Source organism: Saimiri boliviensis, chromosome 1 (genome assembly GCF_048565385.1).
Source record: "Saimiri boliviensis isolate mSaiBol1 chromosome 1, mSaiBol1.pri, whole genome shotgun sequence".
NCBI lineage: Eukaryota > Metazoa > Chordata > Mammalia > Primates > Cebidae > Saimiri > Saimiri boliviensis.
The window spans coordinates 136962679-136987643 of NC_133449.1; the positions used below are offsets into that span (position 1 = coordinate 136962679).

General features: G+C 44.0%; 1 protein-coding gene across 1 annotated transcript in view; it reads right to left on the reverse strand.

The window, feature by feature from the left end:
- WWOX (WW domain containing oxidoreductase) overlaps nucleotides 1-24965 on the reverse strand; it is a 1146684-nt gene that overhangs the window by 553398 nt on the left and 568321 nt on the right. The gene's annotated exons all lie outside the window — the stretch shown is intronic.

Here is a 24965-nt window from a genome sequence, read left to right on the forward strand (position 1 = left end):
GCAAATATGCAGAACATCCAGCCCCTGACAGCACATCATTAATAAAACCTTGCACTGAGCAGAGCGCCCGATATTTCATCCTGATGAAAATACATGATGATGATTTTAGACTGTGGACTTTTAGAGTTGGAACAATGTGCTTTCCTGGTGATGAAACCCACCAGTCACCTAAGGTGGGGGTGGGGAGCTTTTTAGATAAGTGATTCAATTTCTGCAACAGGAAGTCCTGGAGTTTAAAAAAAAAAAAAAAAAAAAAAAGGAAATATGGACGGCTGTTAAGAGCTTATGCTACCAAGGCCCAGTGACAACATCTGAATGGAGGGCAACGCAGGGACAAAAGGGGCAAAAGGCTGAGACCCTCGCTTCTTGTGGGGATGGTAGCGTGTTAATTTTCTGTGTTTTATTTTGGACTCTGTAGAGAGCATCTTACTTGATAGGCTTGACGGTAGCTTTATTTCCAAATGGAACAAGACAGTAAGCTATAGAGAAAACACAGGGCTCAGGAATTTGAACCCTTGGGGGCCCTCAGTCTGGTCGTCTGGTGATTGCCCCAGATTTGCTTATGGAGTAGTAACTTTGGGATTACTCTCAGATTCTTAAACAAGCAGTGGAAAAGAGGCTAAAAAACATGCTTTGTACTAGATCATCTGCTTTCCCTTTCCACTAAAATCTTGGATTGATATAAATGATACATGGTGGGAGAGTGAAGGCTTTACATTTTTCCTCTCCTTCTTTATGAATTCTTTTTCTTTTTGCTTTTCTTTTCTTTTTTTTTGAGACTGAGTCTTGCTCTGTTGCCCAGGCTGGAGTGCAGTGGCACAATCTTGGCTCACTGCAACTTCTGCCTCCAGGATTCAAACAATTCTCCCACCTGAGCCTCCTGGGTAGTTAGGATTACAGATGTCTACCACCATGCCTGGCTAATTTTTGTATTTTTTTAAAATAGAGATGGGGTTTCACTTTGTTAGGCAGGATGGTCTTCATCTCCTGACCTCGGGATCCACCCACCTCAGTCTCTCAAAGTGCTGGGATTACAGATGTGAGCCACTGTGCCTGGCTATAACTTCTTATACTTTCCAAATTTTCTATAATGAGTATGCCAGAGGTATGATCAGAAAAGTCATGATTTTTTAAAAAAATTATTTTCTTTTAATAATTTTTAATTTTAGTAGAGACACGTTCTTGCTATGTTGCCCAGGCTAGTCTCAAACTCCTGGACTCAAGTGATCCTTCTGCCTTGCCGTCCCAAAGTGCTGGGGTTACACACATGAGCCACTGCACCTGGCCAGAAAAATCATGTTTTTAAAATTTTAATTTGTTTTTTAAAGCCATATAGATGGGCCAGTGCCCAGGGACATCCGAGGTGGTCAGCACCAGGGTGGGAGGCTTTCTCACTGCGTTGTGGAACCAACATATAAACCCCCGGTGCTGCTCTCAGAAGAAATATCTGTGAAATGGTTTAATGAGTTACTAGTTGTAAGTACTTAGAACTGTGCCTGGAACATGGCAAGGCCCATAAAAGTATTTGTTAAATAAATAACCAATAAATTAGATTAAATATTTAAAGTACTTTGGTCTGCAGAGATGAGTTTCCGTAAATATTATTTATTTATGTAGATGAAGGATATGAAAACTCTGGGTTATTTTAATCTTTATATTAACCTTACTACAGTGTATGGTTCTTGTCTAAATTATAGCTGTAGCTTAGAGAACTTCCGAATTAAAAGCCCAGCTTCTCCACTTGATTCCATGTGATCTTGAGTGAGTCACTTACCTCCAGAAACCCTATTTTCCTCATCTGTTAAATACATAGAAAAATAATGCGACTTATTTCGATGAATGTTTTGAGGATTCAGTGTGATCATCCCATCGTCTCTGTAAACATTCGGCACAGAGCCTTGCCCAGAGCAGAGGCTTACGTGCACCATGTAATTACACAGTACATTACTAAGTAATCAGCATCGTACGTATATAATATTAACACAAATATTTAAGATAACTCTTCAAGGTAAGCACGGTTAATCACGTTTCACTGTGGGAATAATAAGGGCAGACAACTTGAATAAGCCCAGGTACACACCTTGGTCTTTAACTTGGGTCTGTCACCAAGCCTACATTATATACAGGCTTTAGCCAGATTTGTCCTTTCTTCTAGAAAAAAGACACAGTGATTGTTTAAAAATACATGGGAAGAGTACATGTCCTTCTATCACTTCTATTTTCAGTTGTGGTCATATTCAAAGACTGTCCTTCTGGTCTTGTTTATTTTTCTTTGCTTAATAAGTATTTAAAAACAAGTAAGGTTACGGGGCAGGCAGGAGGGAGGCAGGAGATAAAGGCACATGGCCAAGAGTATGGATTCTAGTGCTTAGGAGAAAATAGTGAGAGTAAACTATGAAGTTCCCTGCAGCCACACTGTTATGTCAAAAGTTCTTTTATTAGGGAAACGCCACTCATATCTGTAACCCATGAGATTACCTACAATTTCAGATCACTTGAGAATAAGAAATCAGTGAACAGGTTCTTCAAATCTCTAATGGTGACTCTTCAGGAAAGATGAATTAGGCCAGGTGCAGTGGCTCACACCTGTAATCCCAGCATGTTTGGAAGCCAAGGCGGGTGGGGTGGATCACTTGAGGTCAGGAGTTCGAGAGCAGCCTGGCCAATGTGGTGAAATCCTATCTCTACTAAAAATACAAAAATTAGCTGGGCATGGTGGCAGGTGCTCAAAATTCCAGCTGCTCGGGAGGTTGAGGCAGGAGAATCACTTGAACTCGGGAGGTGCAGGTTGCAGTGAGCCGAGATCGCACCACCACACTCCATCCCGGGTGAAAGAGCAAAACTCCACCTCAAAGAAAAACAACAACAACAAAAAAAAAAAAAAAAAAAAAAAAAAAACAAGAAAAAGATGAACTGATTGGCAAGAGTTGAACGGGGAGTGCTTTGCCACATCTCTCACGTACCCCACACTCCTCCCTCTATGTGTCACGCGTTCTCTTTATCCAACCAAGAGAATAAGTCTCCGAGCCAAAGGAAAGAGAGCTGTTGGATTTTATTTCCAAATATTTCAATTATAAATCAATCATTTAGCAAAATTCCATGAAGTTTGCAAAATTTCCCTTTGAATCGGTTCCCACCGAGAATCCAAAAAGTCTTGGGGGCAAAATTTCAAGCGGTCTCTTGCAGGTTTAGTAGACTTCTCCAAGCTAGTACTTTCCATGTTTCTGATTTTATGTGCTCGGTAATACACCCTCGTAACTCAAATGGGATGAACCAATTAAACATTTCCCTGTAGTCTCTAAAATAGCTGCTCTTGGCATGTTTTTTGCATGGCACAAACCTCTGCGGGAGGATACGATAGAAATCTTGCACTATTTAAATATAGAATTGGGACATCAAAGAAAGGGTTGTATTGAAATAACATGGATAATTAAGGAAGTGGAGAACAGTAATAACTGATTTACATAAAATGCTAATGAGTCTCTTGACTTGTTTGGCAATTTGCACTTAGGCTTGGTAACGGTGGCTCCAAATTTATGATCTAATTTTTATTTTAATATTTTCTTTTAGCAAGTCGTAACCAACACTAATGGGTGCCTGCCAATGTCTAACTTCTTCCCCCTCCAACCATCTAGAAGCTTCTCTTTCGGATCAAGTATGCAGGGCGTGGGGATGTAACTGGCCCGTGAGTTTCCCGGAAGCCCTGTTTTAGTGGTGTTTGCATGTTATGGGTGCTGGTGTGGTTACCGATGATCAAATGTTCAAAACGTTTGCAGCTGACTAAGCTAACCGGGCTGGAGAACAAATATGGTGTTACAGAGGCGATGGGTTTCCTTGGACGGCCAGCTCTCTCTACTCAGAAAAAGAGACTAGGGCAGGGCATCCTCTCTCCAGGCTAGCGCTTATTTTGCACCATTCCCCGGTGACTTTCCCTTCCGAGAAGAAATTACAGGCTCTGAAAATTCCTGTTTTATTGTACTCTTCTACTGATCTCACCTCGCAGGGCCACAGCCTCCCATGAATGAGAATGAGGACTTGAGCTGTTCCTTCAGGACATGTCTGCACGCTGACCTTCAGCGTACCCTATTTCCCTCTGAGTCCTCTAAGCATGATCCATTGCTTTCTCAGGCCATTCCCCCTTCACCCCATTGATGGGTTTCAAATCTACTTAAATTTCCAAGTCCCGATGCGCGGCGGCGGTGGCCGGGGCTCTCTGCCTTGCCCTCTTATGGATTGTGCAAGGTCACTGCCGGGGAGAGGAGGAGGCAAGGCACGGCATTTATCAGGATGTATTGCTTTACTTTTTCTATCCATCACCAAGACGATGATTCTATTTTAGTGAAAATCCATTGAACTCCGATCAAGTCAGATGGCTGTTATCATTGGAAACTCAAGAGCTGTCAGGCCGTAATCAGTACAAATGCTGGACCCTAAAATGGGGGGCTGCGGACTGGTGATGGTCCTCTGGGAATCCTCTTCGTCATTCTCGTTTTTAAAATTTAATCTGATCACTTTTATTTAAGTCTCTTTTCAGCTGCTCTCCTTGTAAAGGGTAAGATCTGGTTCCGCAAGTTGGAATGAACCAATTACAGGCAATTTAGGCACAGTTTGGAGACACAATGACTTCTCCTGCCATGCTACACTGACTACCCTGGGCCTAATGACCTGGCTACCCGTTAGAACACCAGTGCATGCCTGAATGATCACAGGAGCCCGAATATGATAAGTGTACACACTCACATTCCAGCCTTAGTCAAAATCACCCGACTATACACTATTCTGTCTGCGGTCTCTTCCATATATATATATATATATATATTTTTTTTTTTTCCCCCTGATCATTGCACTTAGCTATAGAATGCGACATTAACAAGCCAGTCAGCCTTGAGAGCTGTATTTTCATGATAAATGCCCCTGCTTTTATTTGCATGTGCTTGGGAAGGTTTTATTCTACGGTTATCACCTTGAACATGGAAAAGGAAAATTCTCAAGCTCCCAGAAAATTTATTTTTGGTTTGTCTTCTGGTCATGGATTTAATTAAATCTGACATTTAAATAAAATCATTTAAAGGTATTTGCTGCCCTGCCGGTATTCTCAACTTTTACAAAAGTGGGGAGTTGTGAAATAGGCTAACAGAGTGCTTTTTAATCATTATCCTATAGCTCAAAGTGATACTTAACTCTTAACTACCCAAAAGCGGATGATGCTCCTGCTTTTCGGTAGCAGATTGCCAAGGACTGTACTTCTTCCATTACCCCATCGAAGGCGAAATCCTAATGGATTGGGATAAGAAGGAATGAAGTCAGACACTCAAAAGTGTAATGCCTATGTGTCTACCTCACCACTTTTTAAAATATAAAGCAGTTTAATTTACGTGTATTTTTCTACTTTGCAATCCATACCTTTCTTCCTTTTTATTAGCAAGGGAAATTGAATATTGATGGTGCTTTCTTAAATAAACTTATATTCTAAATAATAGCAACAATAATAAGGGTAACTATTAATCGGTCACTTACTCTGAATCAGGTATCCTGCGAAATGATTTACATACACTGTCTCCTTTAGGTCTTACAATCACCTTCAAATGAGACAGGGAATCTCCTCTTTACAGACAAGGAAACCAGGGCTCCAAGAGCACCGGTAATTAACCAGGTTATCATACAAACTAGAAGGGGTAGGGATGTTGTACTAAATAAGCTAAACCATCAAAAGTATCCATACTGGCTTCCTAGGGCCACAGGCAAGGTGACTTAAAGTAACAGAAATTTATTTGTGTTGCATCTTCTAATTTTTGAGACACGGTCTGACGCTGCCACCCAGGCCGGAGTGCAGTGGCACAATCTTGGCTGACTACGACCTCCACCCCCCAGACTCAAATGATTCCTCCATCTCAGCTTCCCAGGTAGGTGGGACTACAGGCACGTCCCAACAACACACCCAGCTAATTTTTGGTAGAGACAGGGTCTCGCCGTGTTGCCCAGGCTGGTCTCCAACTCCTGGGCTAAAGTCATCAGACTGCCTCAGCCTCCGAAAGTGCTGGGATTACAGGCGTGAGCCACTGCACCTGGCCCAACAGAAATGTATACTTTCATAGTTCAGGAAGCCAGAAGTTTGAAATCTGAGTGTCTGCAGAATGAGTCCCTTCTGGGAGCTCTGCAGGAGAAACCACTACAGGCTCTGTTCCAGCTTCTGGTGGTTGCCACAGCCTTGGCATTCCCTGGCTTGCAGATGGCGTCCCTCCGACCTTTACTTCTGTCCTGACATCCCCTTCCTCTCTCAGTGTCTCTGTTCTGTCTCTCCTGAGGACATTCTTATTGGACGTAGGGTCTACCCTAAACCAGCGGGATCACATCCCCATCTCTTTCACATTAGTTACGTCTATAAAAATCTTATTTCCGAATGGGTGGAGGGGCTCACACCTGTAATCCCAGCACTCCGGGAGATCAAGGCAGGAGGACAGCTTCAGCGAACTGTTTGAGCCTAGTCTAGGCAAGATGGAAAGACCCTCTCTCTATTTTTTTAAATAAAAAAATATGTTTTTTTAAATTAAAAATGCCTTATTTCCGAATGAGGTCACATTCTGAGGTTCCAGGTAGATATGAATTTGGGGGGAACATTATTCATCCAGTACAATATCCATGTGGAATCCAAACCTGGGGCTGGCTGGACTGAAGCAATGTGTACCCAGCCATTATCCCATAATCCACATTCAGAGGGCGACATGACTTCCAATCACACACCTCTGGTAAGTTTCTCAGAGATCAGCCCTAATAGTTCCCATCAGGTAACATACCAATGCAGCATGTGGCACTGCAACGCTCATAATGCTTTTCCTGCATATTTCCCGGATGAACCAGGGTCACCGGGGAGCCTGGAAAGGTGTTTCCTTCCAAAATCACAGGAAAGTTGGAAAAGACAGATGCACAGAAAAACAACCAAGGATACGACCCTGGGTAGAAGGGTGGCTGGGATTCAACAGACGCTGCCTGACCTTCCTAAACCCCAGCTGTGGTTAGAGCTCGACCTGCTGGTGAAAGGAAACCAGAGAATGAGGGATGAACAAGAGCTCAGCTGGCCTCTACTGACGAAGAGAATCCCTCACGTCAAACAGGGAGCTTCCAGGGGCAGCCGGGAACAGGAATTTAAAATTCTTGGCCACCATTCAGTCCCCCTTCCTTCCTCTGGAGGAAAAAGAAAAACAAGCCAATAACAGCTCTACGTTATTGGTACGGGAGAATGAGGGAAGAAAAGGCAACCATTTTGAGAGGACTTGTTCTAATAAGATGCTGCTGATGAAAAAGCGGTACATGTGCAAGAAAGCAACATAACATGGAGAGAAACTTTATTTTTCTTTCTCCCTAAGTAAAATTTTATTAGAGATTATTCTGAATAAAGAAGTCTTCTGAGTCACTGAAATAATCAATATGGGTACCATGAGGATACATGGATGCCAATTTCAAGGGAACATGGATTGAAGGGAAGAAAAGCAATTATCAAATAAATTGTATCTAGTTTTTTTTTTTTTTTAGCTCAAACAAAAATTCCAATGCTGTTGGAATAGAAACAAGTGACATATTTGTGATGGATATCTTAAACCGACTCATTTAATTCCTGTTCACCTTCCCGCTAGGTCAGGGCTTCTCAATCTGGGCACTTGGACATTTGGGGCTGGGTAATTTGTTGCAGTAGGGACTGTCCCATGGACAGCAGGATGTTTAGCAGCATCGCTGGCCTTGACCCACTAGATGAGAGTAGCATCTCTTCCTCCCTCCAGTTGTGACAACTAAAAAATGTCCCAGACATTGTAAGACATCCCCCTGCCCCACCCCACCGAGGAGCAATGTGGCCCCTGGATTCTGCTATGCTAGTTGAAAAAGTTGGAGCTAAAACTCCCTTTCCAGACTCCATTGCAAGTTTGGTTATGGACACAAATCCATCCCACCACCTGCTGGGCGCTGCCATGGGACACTTGGGACAGCAGATGTGTGGGAAGGGCCACATCCAGTTTCTTTGGGGCTTCTCCTCTTAGCAAGGGAGGGTGTGAAGCAAGTTATCCTTCTTCCTGTTCTGGCGTCCCTTCTCCAGCTTCCTGGTGGTGGAGATGGCGACACAGTAACACAGGTGGCTTTGGCTTATCCATCTGCTGAGCTCCAATTGTAGCTTCAGGGGAACGACCTTCCTGGAGGGTCACTTCTGTATTATTCAGGGAGCCTCTTTGAAGGTCAACCTCAAAACTACTCTTTTAGCTTTTGTAACAATTTTGCATGTGCCAAATTGTCTTAACTAAACCTCTCCCTTTTCAAAACATAAAGAGGTTTGCATATCCTACGTGGAGTCCCGATGGAGACAAGCTGCCAGGGAATTACCAAGTGAACACCGTGTGTCTCATCAGGAAGACGCAGACACGCTCTGAAGATGCCCACGTCTCAGCTGCTGCACCTGCTTTTCCCTCTGTTCAGAATGGACTTTCTTCCCTTCTTTTCCCACCACTCAGCTTTCAGGGTGGTCCACCTACAAACACCATGGAGACTCCAAAGCCCATCTGATGCTCGCTCTTTTCAGTGGTAAAGCTTCCTCCTCCATACCTCCTCGACCTCATCCCTTACTGTCACTCCTTCACCTGTTCCCAGCAGGTAACTTCTCCTGTCTCATAGCTTTGTCACTCCCCTTGCCAAACTAAATGTTCTAATTGTTTGTTCCTGCTTGTTCTTACTAAACTGAAAGATCTTAATTCATTCCTATGTCCCCAGTGCCTAGCTCAGAGTAAGAATATAATGTATGATGAAGGGATAGGCAAAGGAATGAATGGAATCTTGTAATGTCATTCCTGGTTGCTGCAGGACATTGATCTCATGCTTCATGCCCTCTTAAGTAATTAGGGAATTCCCAAGAAGAGTCACAATGAACAGGAGAAAAGACAGACATGGGGGTATGAGAATTAAGTTGTATGGTTTTTGTTTGCTTGTTTTTTGTTTTTGAGACAAAGTCGCGCTCTATCCCAGGTTGGAGTGCAATGGCATGATCTCGGCTCATGGCAACCTCTGCCTCCCAGGTTCCAGCAATTCTCCTGCCTCAGCCTCCCAAGTACCTGGGATTACAGGTGTGTGCCACCAGGTCTGGCCATTTTTTTGTATTTTTAGCAGAGATGAGGTTTCACTCTGTTGGCCAGGCTGCTCTCGAACTCCTGACCTCAAGTGATCCACCCTCCTCAGCTTCCCAAAATGCTCGGATTACAGGCATGAGCCACTGCACCCAACCAAGTTGTATGGTTTTGATGGCTAGTGTATTTAAGAACGTTGGCTGAGAGCAGCACAGAGTGTGATGTGACAGAGGCAAAGGGCACAACCCAGAGACCTGTGAGGAACACACACGGAGGTGTAGGATGGAAATCATACAACACTGCTCAGGAACAAACGTGCCTTATAGCATAGGCAGACAGATGCAAGCCAGTGAGGGAGAAAGACAGACACAAAGGAGAGAGTTCTCCAATGACTTCATTTGAACAGTGAGCACAGTAATGGGTGTTGTCATCAGGATTTCCATCATTATCATTTTTAATTTTCTAAAAAAGTAGGCTGCAAAAAAAGTATATGTATGTTGAGATAATCCACTAAATAAAAACGTCAGCCTGTCTGAGCTCGAAAATGGTGTTAAAAGAGACTTACCACTGTGCTTCTAGAAAGATAGTCTACAATAAGGGGCAGAACCCCAAAATTTAAATGGCAAAGAGCTGCAGACATGTTCACCCAGAGAGTTTCATGGAAGCTGCTAGCAAACACATCAAGTGGTGTGTAAAGGAGGAAGAGAGGGAAAAGCACTATTTTAGACCTGACTAAATTTAAAAAATAAGTATACAAAGATCTGATATTCAAAACTCCTCTGATCCTTATGTAAGAGATTTTTAATTCAGCCAGCATTTGGGTTTTAGGGTTAGGGATAACAAGAAGACAAGTGAACTTCCCCCAAACCCCTTTAAAGTCTTTTTGTGATAGAACTGTCACTCCCTGGATATCAACACTGTCTCGGGAGAAGCTGCCTTCTGACTTATATCTGAATTTAGTACGGAGCCTCCTTAGGAAGCCTTCTTAGAAGGCTGCATGCCATGAGAATTAAATGTAAACTTTTATCTTTCCTTTCTAGATCTCCTCCTTTCAATCACTAATCTCTCCAGGAAAGAACACAACCAAACAGTTCCATTAGGTAAGAGGCAGATGGAACTGATGTAAATCCCCCCTGAATTAATGGACCTGCTCTTTACTGCACGATGGCCCTTCCCGAAATGACCTTGCCAATCAACAGATCTTGTTTTCTCTGCATTTTCCAGTGACTCCAGGCCCACATGCAGCTGAAGGAATCTGCTTTATTTCTCAAGTCAGTACCCCAATCAAATGGTTCTAGAGGCTAAATACAATTTGCTGACCTAGACAGATCTTTAAAATGGTTTTTTAAAGGCAAATTACAATATTCAAATTTGTAAAAACAGGCTGTAAGGATGTAACGGTGGGACGCACTGTCTGGGGCTCGGGTTGCAGTGATGTGTAAAGCTGAAATCCCTCTAGGTAGGGTGATGGAAGTAAGGAGCTAGGTTATGACACAGTTACAAGTAACCCCCAAATCTCAGGGTCTTTTGGTTTGCTTGTTTTGTTTGTTTGTTTGTTTAAAGAGACAAGATCTTGCTCTGTCATCCAGGCTGGAGGACAGTGGCAGGATTACAACTTACTACACAGCCTTGACCTCCTAGTTTCAAGCAATACTCTTACCTTAGCCTCCTGAGTAGCTGGGACTACAACAGCACACCACCACACTCAGCTAATTTTTTACATTTTTTGTAAAGACAGGGGTCTCACTATGTTGACCAGGATGGTCTCCAATTCCCGGCTTCAAGCAGTCATCCAGCCTCGGCCTCCCAAAGTGCTGGGATTACAGGTGTGGGCCACTGCGCCAGGCCCCCAAATCTCACTATCTTCACTATCTTGGCCAGGCGCAGTGACTCACACCTGTAATCCCAGCACTTTGGGAGGCCAAGGCAGGCAGATCACTTGAGGTCAGGAGTTCACAACCAGCCTGACTAACATGGCAAAACTCCATCTTTACCAAAAACACAAAAATTAGCCAGGCATGCTGGGGCATGCCTGTAATCTCAGCTGCTTGGGAGGCTGAGGTGGGAGAATCACTTGAACCTGGGAGGCAGGGGTTGCAGTGAGCCAAGACAGTGATGCTGCACTCCAGCCTGGGTGACGGAGCAAATATCTTACAGCCACAGTATCTGAAAGCCACGTCAGAGAAGCACGATTAAAAGGGATTCTCGCTTTTGTCTTACCTCTAGGACCCAGCCTGACAGGGCAATCAGAATCTGTAGAGGGAAAGCAGATTGTGATGGGGCAGACTGGGGGCCTCTTTAAGTTTCTTCCTCAAAGAGAAACACGTCACTTCCGCCCAGATTCCACTGGCCACAGCAAGTCACATGTCAGGAAAGTAGAGCCTTCCCACGTGCCCAGATGGAGAGGGAAAACTGAGTAGTTATGAGTTATATTCAATAACTCGATTAATAATAATAATGTAATTAATAGTTACATTCAAACTCACAGCTGTGACTATCCCTACTGACTCCACAATGGGTAAGGCAATGCCATGCCTAAGTGAAAACTCTTTTCTAGGCTCCCTTAGGACATGTGTAACAGGACGTGGCAGTGCCAGAAGTCAGCCCGTGACTCCAGAAACCCGCGTGCCAACTTGCTCATCATCAGAGCTCACTGCTCCAGGAACCCGGACCACCACAGAAAATTCCACAAAGCCCCAGCCTCTGCTATCTTTTGTCCCCATCACGTTTAGCTAATAGATGATCCTACCAATTCCCACTGGCAGCCCTTTGTAGTGTAATGAACAGGATGCAGGCTGATGAATGCAGCTGCTGCACAGAAAACGTCAGTTCTTTCATTAAGCAAACCTTCCCAAGTTCATTGTATTGAACCAGGGTTTAGGCTATTAGGCTGACACATGACAGAGCCAATTCTAGTCACATTGTAAGTGCCTATTCATGTTTGGCAAATTCCGTTTTACGCACATGCACACATTTAGAATTGGACTCTCGTTGCCTGCACATTTTTTCCCCTTAAAATCTATTTTCCTATTTTTAACTGTTAATAATTCAGAAAAATCCCACTTTAATAATTGAGCCTCAAGGAGCCTCCTACAGGGAGAACATAATGGATCGCCACACTGAGTTTCTATTCTGCTGACGGTTCCGTGTGCTTGGTCTTCCTAGACACACTGATATGGATACACTGGGTTCATCTATAAAAGGGGAAAAATATCGTAAAACATTGGCACACTGAATTTTGACACTGCCGGCTCTTCAGTCTGCTCTCATTTGAAGAGGGAAACATTATTTACAATCTTGGAATCCCTGACAGTGACGGGAGACAGGACTAAGGGCATCCTTCCAGGGTACAGGCTGGGAATGAGCCAGCCTGATCGAGGAAGAAGTTCAAAATCTCCACAGCAGCCCGGCGCTGTGGCCGCGTTTTCTCCAGCCTGCCACTTCCTACGTGGCAGTCATTCCACAACACTCACACAGCACGCATACAGTAGGTGCCTCCTGGGTGGCTAGCCCACACTGGGAGTCAGAGCGTGTACGTGAAGAGTCAGCGTCTTGTGGTCCAGTGGGGGAGAAACAGGGAAACTGACAATGACATTCAAACGCGCTCGGTGGAGTCATGTTTCCCGAATCCACCGTTTTATCCATCTCCATTATGACACCTGGTCACCATCACTGTTCCCTTAGATTCCTGGGTCACCTCCCAACATGTCCTTCAGCTTTCACTCCTGCCTACTACACACTGCCCTTCTCGTGGTAACCCTGGCATCTTTTAAAAATGTGATTCAAATTATGTCACCTGTTTGCTTACCAACTCTTGAGGAGTGATCACCAGAACTCAGGTAAAATTCAGACTTCATACAGTGGCTGCAAGTGTGTGGCTCCCCGCCTCCTGCGCTTGATGGTATCACCTGTCATCCCCCTGGCTGCAAACATACTGGCCACTTTCTCACACATCAATTGTGTCTCCGCCCCAGGGCCTTTGCACTTACTGACCCTGTGCTTGGGATTTTCTTTGCTGAGATCTTTGCAAACCTCTCTTCATTCAGGGTATACTTTAAATGTCACCTCCTGAAAAGTCATCTCTGATCACATACACAATCACTATTTTCTTCTGCTACTTTGTTTTTACTTAAATAATGTAAGACATGTCAAGACACTCCTCGTAGCCATAGACATCACTGCCAAGACATGCCATAAAAAGATATTGGAATCAGGCTAGGTGTGGTGGGTCATGTGTATAATCCCAGCACTTTGGGAGGCCAAGGTAGGTGGATCACGAGGTCAGGAGTTCAAGGCCAGCCTGGGCAATATGGTGAAACCCCATCTTTACTAAAAATACAAATATTAGCCAGACGTGGTGGTGAGCACCTGTAATTCCAGCTACTCAGGAGGCTAAAGGAGGAGGATCAGTAGAACCTGGGAGGCAGAGGTTGCAGTGAGCTGAGACCATGGCACTGCAGTCAAGCCTGGGTGACACAACAAGACTCTGTCTCATTAAAAAAAAAAAAAAAAAAACGATGTTGGAATGAAAATGTAAGTCTGCACTAAAACTTTACATGGATGTTCACAGCAGCATTATTCATAGTAGAAAGAAATTAGAAGCAACCTTTGGAAATGTTTATAAAAGCTTTATCCATAATGCCCAGAAATAACCACACGTTCCTGTAGCAGTATTATTTATAATAGCCAGAAAGTAGAAATGACATTAACTATGAACGGATAAACAAAATGTAATGTATTGCTAAAACAGAATATTATTTGGCTGTACAAAGTGATGAAGTAATAAATTGGTTCAAAGGTAATTACACTGACCTAATACTAATACCACATACCTTATAAACATTACATGGAAGAAGTCAGTTGGCCACATATTGTATGATTCAATTTATATGGATATCCAAAATAGGCAAATTCATAGAAACAGAAAGTCAGTTGAGTAGTTGTCAGGGATTGGGGGTATGGAATGGGAAATGCCCGCTAAGGGATACAGGGTTTCTTTTGCGGGTGATTAAAATGTTCTGAAATTAGATAGTGCACAACTCTGTCACTATACTATAAGCCAATGAAACGTTGACTTTATTATTTATTTATTTATTTATTTATGTATTGACGGAGTTCCGCTCTTGTTACCCAGGCTGGAGTGCAATGGCGTGATCTCGGCTCACCGCAACCTCCGCCTCCTGGGTTCAGGCAATTCTCCTGCCTCAGCCTCCTGAATAGCTGGGATTCCAGGCACGCGCCACCATGCCCAGCTAATTTTTTGTATTTTCAGTAGAGACGGGGTTTCACCATGTTGACCAGGGTGGTCTTGATCACTTGAAAAGGGAGAATAATCATCTCAGTCAAAAAACCAAAGCCATAGATGTGACTTCCAAGATTACTTTCAAAAACACCCTGACTCCGCTCATTTCCACCAATTCTTGCACTCTCACTTTCTCATTGGGACACAAGCCCGCTGCCATGCCACAAGCTGCCTTTGGGGGAGGCCCACATGGCAACAGCCAAAACCAACAGCCTAAAAGCCGAGTCCCAGAGTCCAGGAACCACCAAAAAACCGAATCTTGGCAATAACTGTGCAACTTGGGAGTGGATCCTTCCCGAGTCCAGCCCCAGCCAATGACTGCCTCTTAACGACAGCCTGCAAGAGATGCTCCATCAGGCTCAATTCTTCTTCCAAAGAAAGCGAGACGGTAAACGTATGTTGTTTTAAGTTTTTAAAAAACAGAATATAAATCAAGCCCAGGATGGCCTGGTGCTCCTTCTGTTTTCCCACGTTGCCTTATTCATCCTGCATTCTTGTAACGGGTCCCAAGGGCCTGAAAGTGGGGTCAGGATGAGCAACTGCATGGTAGGTGGTCCAGAAAGTTTTGTAGAACTCAGTAAAAATTTCTAATCTTCTTGTCTCCACATAAAGCTAGAAAATTCTCTCAATGAGAAACAGAACAAATGAAAGAGAAAAGAAATATACATGTCTCATGATGCTCTCTTATTTTCCAATCCCTTACACGTACATTAAATTCTGACCAAGACTCTTAGGGAGTCCTGCTGACCTTGCCTTGCCCCTGACTGCGATATTCTTCTATGTACAGACAGGAGGTAGTTCTAAGATCCGGCCTTGGTTGCACCAACCTCACTTATTTACTAGGCATTTTATCCTCAGTGTAGCACCCCACTATGTCGCCCTGTGAAGCACTCAATCGTAACTTACTGCAAACCCAAAGTCAGGGCATTAACTACTATGACGACTGCTACTACTACTACTATTATTATTATTATTATTGTTTTGAGACAGGCTCTTGCTCTGTCACTCAGACTGGAGTTCAGAGACAAATCTAGGCTCACTGCAACCTCCACCTCCCGAGCTCAAACGATTCTCCCACCTCAGCTTCCTGAGTAGCTCAGACCACAGATGCACATCACCACACCCAGATGATTTTTTTTCTATTTTTTGTAGAGATGAGGTTTTGCCACAGGCTGGTTGCCCAGGCTGGTCTCAGACTCCTGGTATCCAACAGCCTCAGTTGCATGCTTTTTTTTTTTTTTTTAATTTTTCTGAGATGGAGTTTCACTTTTGCCCAGGCTGGAGTACAGTGGCACGATCTCAGCTCACTGCAACCTTTGCCTCTGGGGTTCAAGCGATTCTCCAGCCTCAGCCTCCTGAGTAGCTGGGATTACAGGCGTGTGCCACCATGCCTGGCTAATTTTTGTATTTTTACTAGGGACGGGGTTTCACAATGTTAGTCAGTCTCGTCTTGAACTCCTGACCTCATCAGGACCTCGAGATACACCCACCTCGGACTCCCAAAGTGCTGGGATTACAGGCACGAGCCACTGTACCCAGCCTATTAACTACTATTATTACAAGATGGCATCAGTCCAGAAACAATTTGCACCGCCCTTCCTTGAAGCTTTTCCCCCAAACATCCCATGCACAGAGCCCCCACCTCCTTGGCAACACATCTCTTCCAAGAGAGATTTATTACAGGGCTGTCAACACAATCCTACCTTTATGGAAAAAGATAAGAATAAGAAACACCTTACAAGAAGATGCCGTGGTGAAAGCTAAATCATAAATGTTTGATAAGGAATGATCAAATCCAGACAAATAACTGTTCAATCCCACTTTGTATTAAGCAGATAAAGTCATACAGAAAATCAATGTGATGTATTGAAAGGGGAAAAAAAAATCGCCCAGCATGGGGACTGGACTCCACAGCGTTAGGAAGTGGTAGCTTCAGAAGAACCTGACAGTGCAATGGCAACATCAATTTCAAAAAGCGCATGCTGATTGTTGAGTCGTGGGACCTGCCAGTGGCATTTGTGTCCTCTCTGTTGTGGCTGCTGGAGATAATGTCCGAGGTGACACAGGCATTCTCATGCATGAATAGTACAGAGGAAACTGGTTTAATCTTTCTAGAGGATGATTTGGTCATTCTGGTGAAAATAATTGTTCCAAAGATGTACCTAGTGCCTTTGTTCCACCACTTCTGCTGCTGGAAACCCTCCCATCTGATATCCTTGCTCAAGCAGACCAAATACACGTGCAGGAACACTCTTTACTAAGTCATGTGTCATAGTAAGACATGGGGCCCAGTGCTGTGGCTCACGTCTGTCATCTCAGCACTTTGGGCTGCCAGGGAGGGCGGACCACCTGAGGTCAGGAGTTTGAGACCAGCCTGGCCAACGAGGCAAAACCCCGTCTCTGCTAAAAGCACAAAAATTAGCTGGGTGGGGTGATGGGCCCCTGTAATTGCAGTTACTTGGGAGGCTGAAGCTGGAGAACCGCTTGAACCTGTAAGCCACACCACTGCACACCAGCCTGGGTGACAAGAGTGAAACTCCATCAAAAAAAAAAAAAAAAAAAAAAAAAGGTAAGACATGGACCTACCTTACATGTCTATAAATAGGAGTGAATAAATTAATTAAATAACACCCATGTGATACCATATTATCCGTCATGGAGTATTATGAGGTTGTGCTACATATGCTGGTAACAAATAACCTCCAAGACACTATTAAATGGAAAGAGCAGGTAATGAATAAAATGTATCCAATAGTCTCAGTTGCATGAACTTTTTTTTTTTCCTGAAACAGAGTCTCGCTCTGTTGCCCAGGCTGGAGCGCGGTCATGCAATCTCGGCTCACCACAACCTCTGCCTCTGGGGTTCAAACAATTCTCCAGCCTTAGTATCCTGAGTAGCTAGAATTACAGGCACATGCCACCATGCCCGGCTCATTTTTGTATTTTTACTAGGGATGGGGTTTCACAATGTTGGTCAGTCTAGTCTTGAACTCCTAAACTCCTGATCCATTTTCATGATGACTTCTTTCGGAGAGAGGTTTGAGAATGAGGGAAATTTTACTAAGTCACTGAAAGGTCTGAAACTTTTCTCCTGAGCTTCTATTCCTTTGATGGATTATTTTCCCCAAGTGTGTAGGGAGCTGGTGTCATGCAAAACAACACACAGAAACAACACAAAGAAACAGTAAAAACTTCTGCAGGACCAGGAAGCCCCGGCTTGATTTTGTGAATTCTCTGAAAAAAAGACAGAAGGAGCTTTGAATGGTAGTCATTCTATGCCCACCCCAGCTCCTCTCCCATTGGAAACTGAAAAATGAAAGCTGTGTTAAGTGGCCTCTTCCACCTCTCAGGAAGAATAGCAATGTCTCCAATTTCCTTCTGTTTCCCCAAGCCCACACCGTACCTCCTCAAATAAACTGAACCATTCTCTGCCTGGGAAGGGGGACCTTTCTCGTGCGGAAGTGCATTTCAGTGATGGGCTCACAGTGGCCAGTCCACATCTACTACTTATTCTTTAAGGTAATAATAACCTCCCTCCTGCTGATGATAATATTTTACATAACCTGTAATTAAAAACCAAAAAAGCAGCGCAATCCACAATAGTAAACAGATGGGGAGGGCCCTCTGAAATAGAGAACACTGAACGCTTGCTGAAAAGGGCACACACTTGCACAGAGAAGACAGACAACTCTGGTGTGACTATGGTGAATGATGTGTTTGCTTTGAGGTGAAATAATAGGAAATGAGGATCAATTAACAATGTACTGATGAGCCTACAATTACTGGGCTTTTTTTTTGCGTGCACTAACAGCATGTTAAACTTCTGATGGTGAAAACCCTTGGGATGAGAAGGCTGCTGATAGCTGAGCCTGAGGACCAGGGATTTGCTCTTCTGAAATAAAAGTGTAAGAAGAGGCATGCTATGTATCTAAACACTAGTGGCTTGTAAAAAAGAAATGCTTTTCTCCATTTATCTTTGACATGACACTTTCCATCTTCATAGGGGCAAATATATGAACACTGTCACTTTTCAAAGACTTTTGGGCACTGACAAATGAGAAGGAAAAGGCTCCGTTAGAAAAATGAACAGGACTCTCCTGATCCACCCCAATGGAGGCAGAGATGAGAACAGTGTTTTGTAAAGCAAGCGCACTTTGGAAACATCTGATAATTGATTTGAATGATGTCTTGAAAGGTTTTTTTCTCTTTCTTATCTTGCATTTTTGATCAGAAGGTCTCAAACTTTAGGCGCCGCAGAATTCCCTGGAGGGCTGAAACTAGATTGCTGAGCCGGACTCCGAGATTCTGGTTCAGGAAGTCTGGGGTGGGGCCTGAGCGTGTGCATGTCTAACAAGTTCCCAGGTGACACCCATGTGGCTGATTAGGGACAAGCCTTTGAGAACCACAGGCGCAATGATTAGGAGCTCAGGCTGCGCAAGTGAAAACACTTGGCTGAATTCCTGGTTCTTCGATATGGGAGAGTCAGGTAGTCATTGAATTTATCTGTGCCTCAGTTTCCTCATCTGTAAAATGAGGATAAGAGTAAAACCTGCTTGTACTAGGTTAAACAGCATTCCCCTCAAAATTTATGTCTATGCCAGCATGTGATCTTCTTTGGAGGTGAATTTTTTTTTCAACTTTAAAAAAATTGTTATACTTTCACTTGTGGGGTACGTGTGCAGAACATGCAGGTTTGGTGCATAGGTATACCCTGTGCCATGGTGGTTTTCTGCATCCATCACCCTGTCATCTACATTCGGTATTTCTTTTAATGCTATCCCTCCCCTAGACCCCAACCCCTCACCCCAACAGGCCCCACTGTGTGATGTTCCCCTTCCGGTGTCCATGTGTTCTCACTGATCAACACCCACTTATGCATAAGAACATGTGATGTTTGGTTTTCTGTTCTTGTGTCAGTTTGCTGAGAATGATGGTTTCCAGCTTTATCTCTGTCCCTGCAAAGGACATGAACTCATCCTTTTTAATGGCTGCATAGTATTCCATGGTGGATATGTGCCACATTTTATTTCTCCAGTCTATCATTGATGGGCATTTGGGCTGTTTCCAATGGAAATGCAATCTTAACAGATGCAATTAGTTAAGGTAAAATGGGTTTATCCTGGATTCCAATGAGCCCTAAAATCAATGACTAGAGTCCTTACAGGAAAAGGAGCACAGATCCAGACTGAAGACGGCCATGTGAAGACAGAGGCAGAGAATGGGGTTCTACTGCCACAAGCCAAGAAATGTCAAGGATTAATGGCAGCCACCAGATGCTGGGGGAGAGGCACAGAGCAGGCTTTCACTCAGAGCCCCGGGAGGAACCAACGCCGCCAATACTTTGATGTCAGGTGTCTCACCTCCAAAACTGTGAGAGACTCGATCTCTCTTGTTTGAAGCTGTCTAGTCTGCGGCACGTTCTTAAGGCAGCCCTGAGAACCTGACAATGCATTACAGAATCCTTGTGAGGATTAAATTAGTGACTACATGGCAAGTGTTTAGAGTAAGGCATGGCACATAATGACTGTTACTTAAGTCGTACTTTATATTGTTATTCTGAGTCTTATTAATGCTCTCTTGTTTCATTACTTTGTTATTAAAAATATTTTCTCATGGAAGAACTGTAACTATAGAGAACAGGATTAAGCAGGGGTTCCCAGCCAGGGGTAACTTTGTCCCCCAGGGATATCTGGCAATATCTGCAGACGTTTTTGGTATTTCAAGACTTAAGGAAGGAGAAGATGCTACTGGCCTCTAGTGGGTAGAGGCCAGTGATGCTGCTCAATGACCTGCAATGCACAGAAAATCCCCCGCAGCGAAGAATCTCCTGGTCTCAAATGCCAATGGGACCAAGCTTGAGAAACTCCAGGATAAAGTGAAAAATCAAAGTCACGTGGCCTCTGAGAGTCCACTTCCCAAGGTGAGAACAAAAGTAATTTCTTTTTTTTTTTTTTTTGAGTTTCACTCTTGTTGCCCAGGCTGGAGTGGAACGGCGGAATCTCAACTCACTGCAATCTCCTAGGTTCAAGCGATTCTCCTGCCTCAGTGTCCCGAGTAGCTAAGATTACAGACATGCTCCATCACACCCAGCTAATTTTGTATTTTTAGTAGATGAGGGGTTTCTCCCTGTTGGTCAGGCTCTTCTCGAACTCCTGACCTCGGATGATCCGCCTGCCTTGGCCTCCCAAAGTGCTGGGATGACACGTGTGAGCCACCACACCCAGCCCAAAAGTAATTTTTCAAGCATTACGCTATATTTTCTAATGAGAATGCTCACCACCAGGCTCTGCACACTACCCCAGCCCTCACACACACACACACACACACACACACACACAAAATCCAAAAAAATGTTAATAAAAGAAGACAACAACGATGAAAATCCAGAGTCAAGCTTGGCCAAAGAAATTCAGGACGGGCCTAAAATCTGCCGTCAGATCCTGACTGTAAGAGATAAAGGTCCAGTGGTCTGGGGGCCTCTTCTTCAGCCCTGACCAGGGTCACACCTTTAAATTAAAGGCAGAGGAGGGCCTAGACTCTGGGTCTCGTGACTCTTCTGTCTTCTCCTTTCAGTGACCCTAGCGTGTATCACGGGCACAGGGAACCACCTGGACTCTGTCACCAACAAACTTGTCCAACATTGTTCTTGACATGTTGAGGGGCCCTGGGTCCTGGCGTCAGGAAGCACAGGCTCCTTTAGAGGCTGGGGAAAAACTATGAGGAAGAAGGGAAGTCCCCTCCATCCTCCCCATCTTCTTCCTATCTGTGAAAAGCAGAGAGGAATGACTCCACTGACCCAGGCAACCATGGCCACAAGAAAAAAAGGGACGACGGTGGAGATGGTGACAATGGACAGACTCAAAGGCAGTAAAAATGACAAACCTCAGTGATCAGCAGGACATGTGGGGTGGCGGTGAGGGGGATGCAGGGGCCGGCCAAAGTGGCAGCCTGGTATTTGAATTGTGCCATTGACTGAATGACGGCACCACTCAATTAGCCAAAAAGCCCTGCAAGAGGGCTACATTATTTTCAGAAATAAATGAGTACATGAAGCCAAATGCTCATCCAGCATGCGCCCGAAGACCCTAATACTCCAGAATCCGAGCGCAGACCAGGCGCCATGATGGTCAGAGCAGCTCTGTACCTATAGCCTCCCCTAAATGTCTTCCTGTTTCCCATAAAACATGTCACATCTAGAACTCATCAGTCTTCATTGTCAGAGCGATCTGCCTAGGGATTGTAGCTCCTGGGTTTGGAAGGAACCCCTTGTAAGGAAAGCCAGGAAGATATCCGAGGATGTGCTCTGCGGGCCCTGATGTGGTTTGGATTTGTGTCCCTGCCAAAATTCCATGTCAAACTGCAATCCCCAATGTTAGAGAAAGGGCCTGGCAGGAGGTGACTGGATCATGGGGTGATTTCCCCCTTGCTGTTCTCACGATCGTGAGTTCTCATGAGGTCGGGCTGTTTAAAAGTGGGCAGCAGTTGCCCCTTCGCCCTCTTCCTCCTACTCCAGCCATGGAGGACACGCCTGCTTCTCTTGATATTCTGCCATGATTGTAACTTTCCTGAGGCCTCCCTAGCTGTGCTTCCGGCATGGTCTGCAGAACCGTGAGCTAACGACACCTCGTTTCTTTATAAATTAGCCAGGTGCAGGTAGTTCTTTACAGCAATGTGAGAACAGACTAACACAAGCACCAAGAGCGGAGAGAGAGGACATGTATGTTAGGTGGGTGACCCCAAAAAGGCCTGATCAGATAGAACTGATCTGCCACTCAAGGATGATGGGGAAACTGAGGCACAGAGAGGTGATCCTGCCTTACACACACACACACACACACACACACGCATGCTATGAGTAACGACAGAGTGTAACTTTCATCCTCAGGTTGACATAATAATTTTGATCCTTTCCCATCTCCCATACTGTACTGAGGCAAATCAGAAAGAAGGAAGAGTAAACCACACCGCCATTTTCAAACAGACCTTTGGCATTCAACCCAGATCTGACTCAGCATTTTCTTCTCCTCCCCTGGCAAAAACCAAGGCTTTCCCCAGAGCCGTGCATTTTGGCTTTCAAGATGCACAAAGATAACCACACTCGGGCCCTGAGGAAAGGCATACACGCAGCCCAAAGGGTCTGTGAAAATCAAGCCCACATCACCTAAATATAGACTCACTTCTAAATAAAGCTTCAAATCACAGATTTGTTTACTTTCATTTGGTGATAATTGTTCACAGCAGAAGATATCAGAAAATTCTATAATAGGAACCACAGCCAGGAAATAGTAAATAATTAATCACCCTCCCTCCCAGCCTCTTGCATCTCTGTTGATATAAATGACCGTATAATTCCAAACCCAATTATCACTACTTAGCCGTTCCATTTTGTAGTTAAAACCCCACAAAATTAAAGTGCATCAATTGTTAATGGTAATAGACCAAACAAGGGATTAAAGATTATTTTAATGTTTATTTCCTGTCAAGAGATCTTTTGGCAGGAAACACAGCAGACAAAAGGCTGCATACTCAGATGAGATTCATATATTTAAATCTTCTCACTTCTAAAAACATTATGGATATAATTACTTGTTTAATTTACTTGTTCCCTCAAGATAAAAGCTGAGGATGATCAAGCCAACGTTATTACATCAGGTTCTCAGGAAGGATAGGCCCTGCTTGGTAGCATTTTGTAAGTGGTTTCTTCTAAGTGCTCAGATCAAATTAGTGCCCACGCCCTACCACCCTGAGAAGCCGGATGAGGCAGAGACTGAGATGGGAGTGTGAAGGGATAGAGACCTCAGTTTCACTCTCAGGCTGCAGCCTGGGGCACCTGTGCCTGCAGCCAGTCACTGAAGCTAGTTTGAGTGAAATTTCCTCAGCTGTAAAATAAGGTAGATAAGGACCAGGAGGGAGGCCAGGTGAGAAGGTGGCAGAAGACTTGGGGAAAGCCAGAGGGTTGTACCAAAGCAAGTACCAATAGAAACTGTACAACCAGACATTCTGATGTGGTGGTGTTTATTTTAAATGTGGTCATACAGATGATCTAACAACGCTTGATCTTTCTAAATTATCAAGATAATCACACACACACACACACACACACACACATACATATGCACCCCCCCAAAAATATGTATATAACTGCTACATTTAGGGGACCTTAGGACCCAATTGAAGACTCACTGGTCTATTTCCAAAAACCAAGACAACAATATGTTCCATCACAATGTCAAATCGAATAATTAGAATGTTAGTTAAGAAAGGTTAAAAAAATTCACAGGGCCCAAAATATTTTTAGATTTTGCATTGGATACGTAATTTTACACACACACACACACACACACACACACACACACAGATGGGTATAAATAGTAATTACATAAAAAAACTGATCATCTAAAAACTATATTATGGAGAAATCAGAATCTAAGAAGAACATGGGCCTTTTCTTCAAAGAGCTCAGTTTACTGTTTTACCTATTTCTTTTCTGCCACTTTCATTGGAATATAAAAACTATGAGGGCAGAGGTAACATCTGTTTGTTCATTACTGTACTGCTAACATTTAAAATAGAGCATAGCACATAGTAGGCAGTTGATAAATACTGCTGGTGTGAAGGAACACGATGATATAAGGAGGAAGAGAATGACTAAATGATTACTTTATATTTTTACAAAGGGATTTATATCTCGTATCAGTGTGCTAACTTCATTTGCCAATAAAGGCTGTGAAAACCAGGGTTTTCAGGGTCGTGAACTCTGTCCAAATCACCCACTCACGTGAAGAGCCAAACCAATTCAAACTCATCACACTTTCCGATTCTAAATCCTGTGCTCATCCTGAGTCCTACCCTGGCTTTTGAGAGTTTCCCTCTACCTGGCAGTAAGAGAAGGCATTTTGCTTTAAGCAGCAATGTGATAACTTCAGAAGTTTCTGCAATAGTTTGGGCTCCCAACGCTGGACCTGACCTTGAGCAAATCTTAATTTCTTGGAATCTCTGCTTTGCCTTCTGTAAGAATATTTGCAGGGTGAAATGTAAAGATGTTTGCCAGGACCTCCTGTGTGATGACAGATGTATCCTGCTCATGTAACAGACACGTGATTCAAACCCAACTCAAAATATTAGGTTGGTGCTACACATTACCGTGGTTTTTGTCTTCACTTTGAGTGGCAAAAACTGCAATTACTTTTGCACTGACCGAATAGCTTACTTTATGACCAGTGGAAGTTCAGAGGTAGGAAACCCACAGGACAGCTGAATCAGCGGCTCTAAAATGCTACAATGAACCCAGGTTCTTTGCACTTGCTCCTCTGTCCTACACAGCGTCATTTTCAACTGAGGTGGTCAGAACCCAAGATGGCTGCTGCTAGTCCCGGGTACACCTATGACCACAGGAAGCAGAAAGTCTCTCTTCCTTGTGTATCTCTTTACTCATTGGTCAGGATTGGGTCACGTGTCTATTTCTAAGCCAATCACTGGCAAGGAGCAGAGGTTAGCATTATGGGCTTAGATTAGTCATTGGAGGCAAAAGGATCTTGGGGAGTCATCCATTATCACTGCTC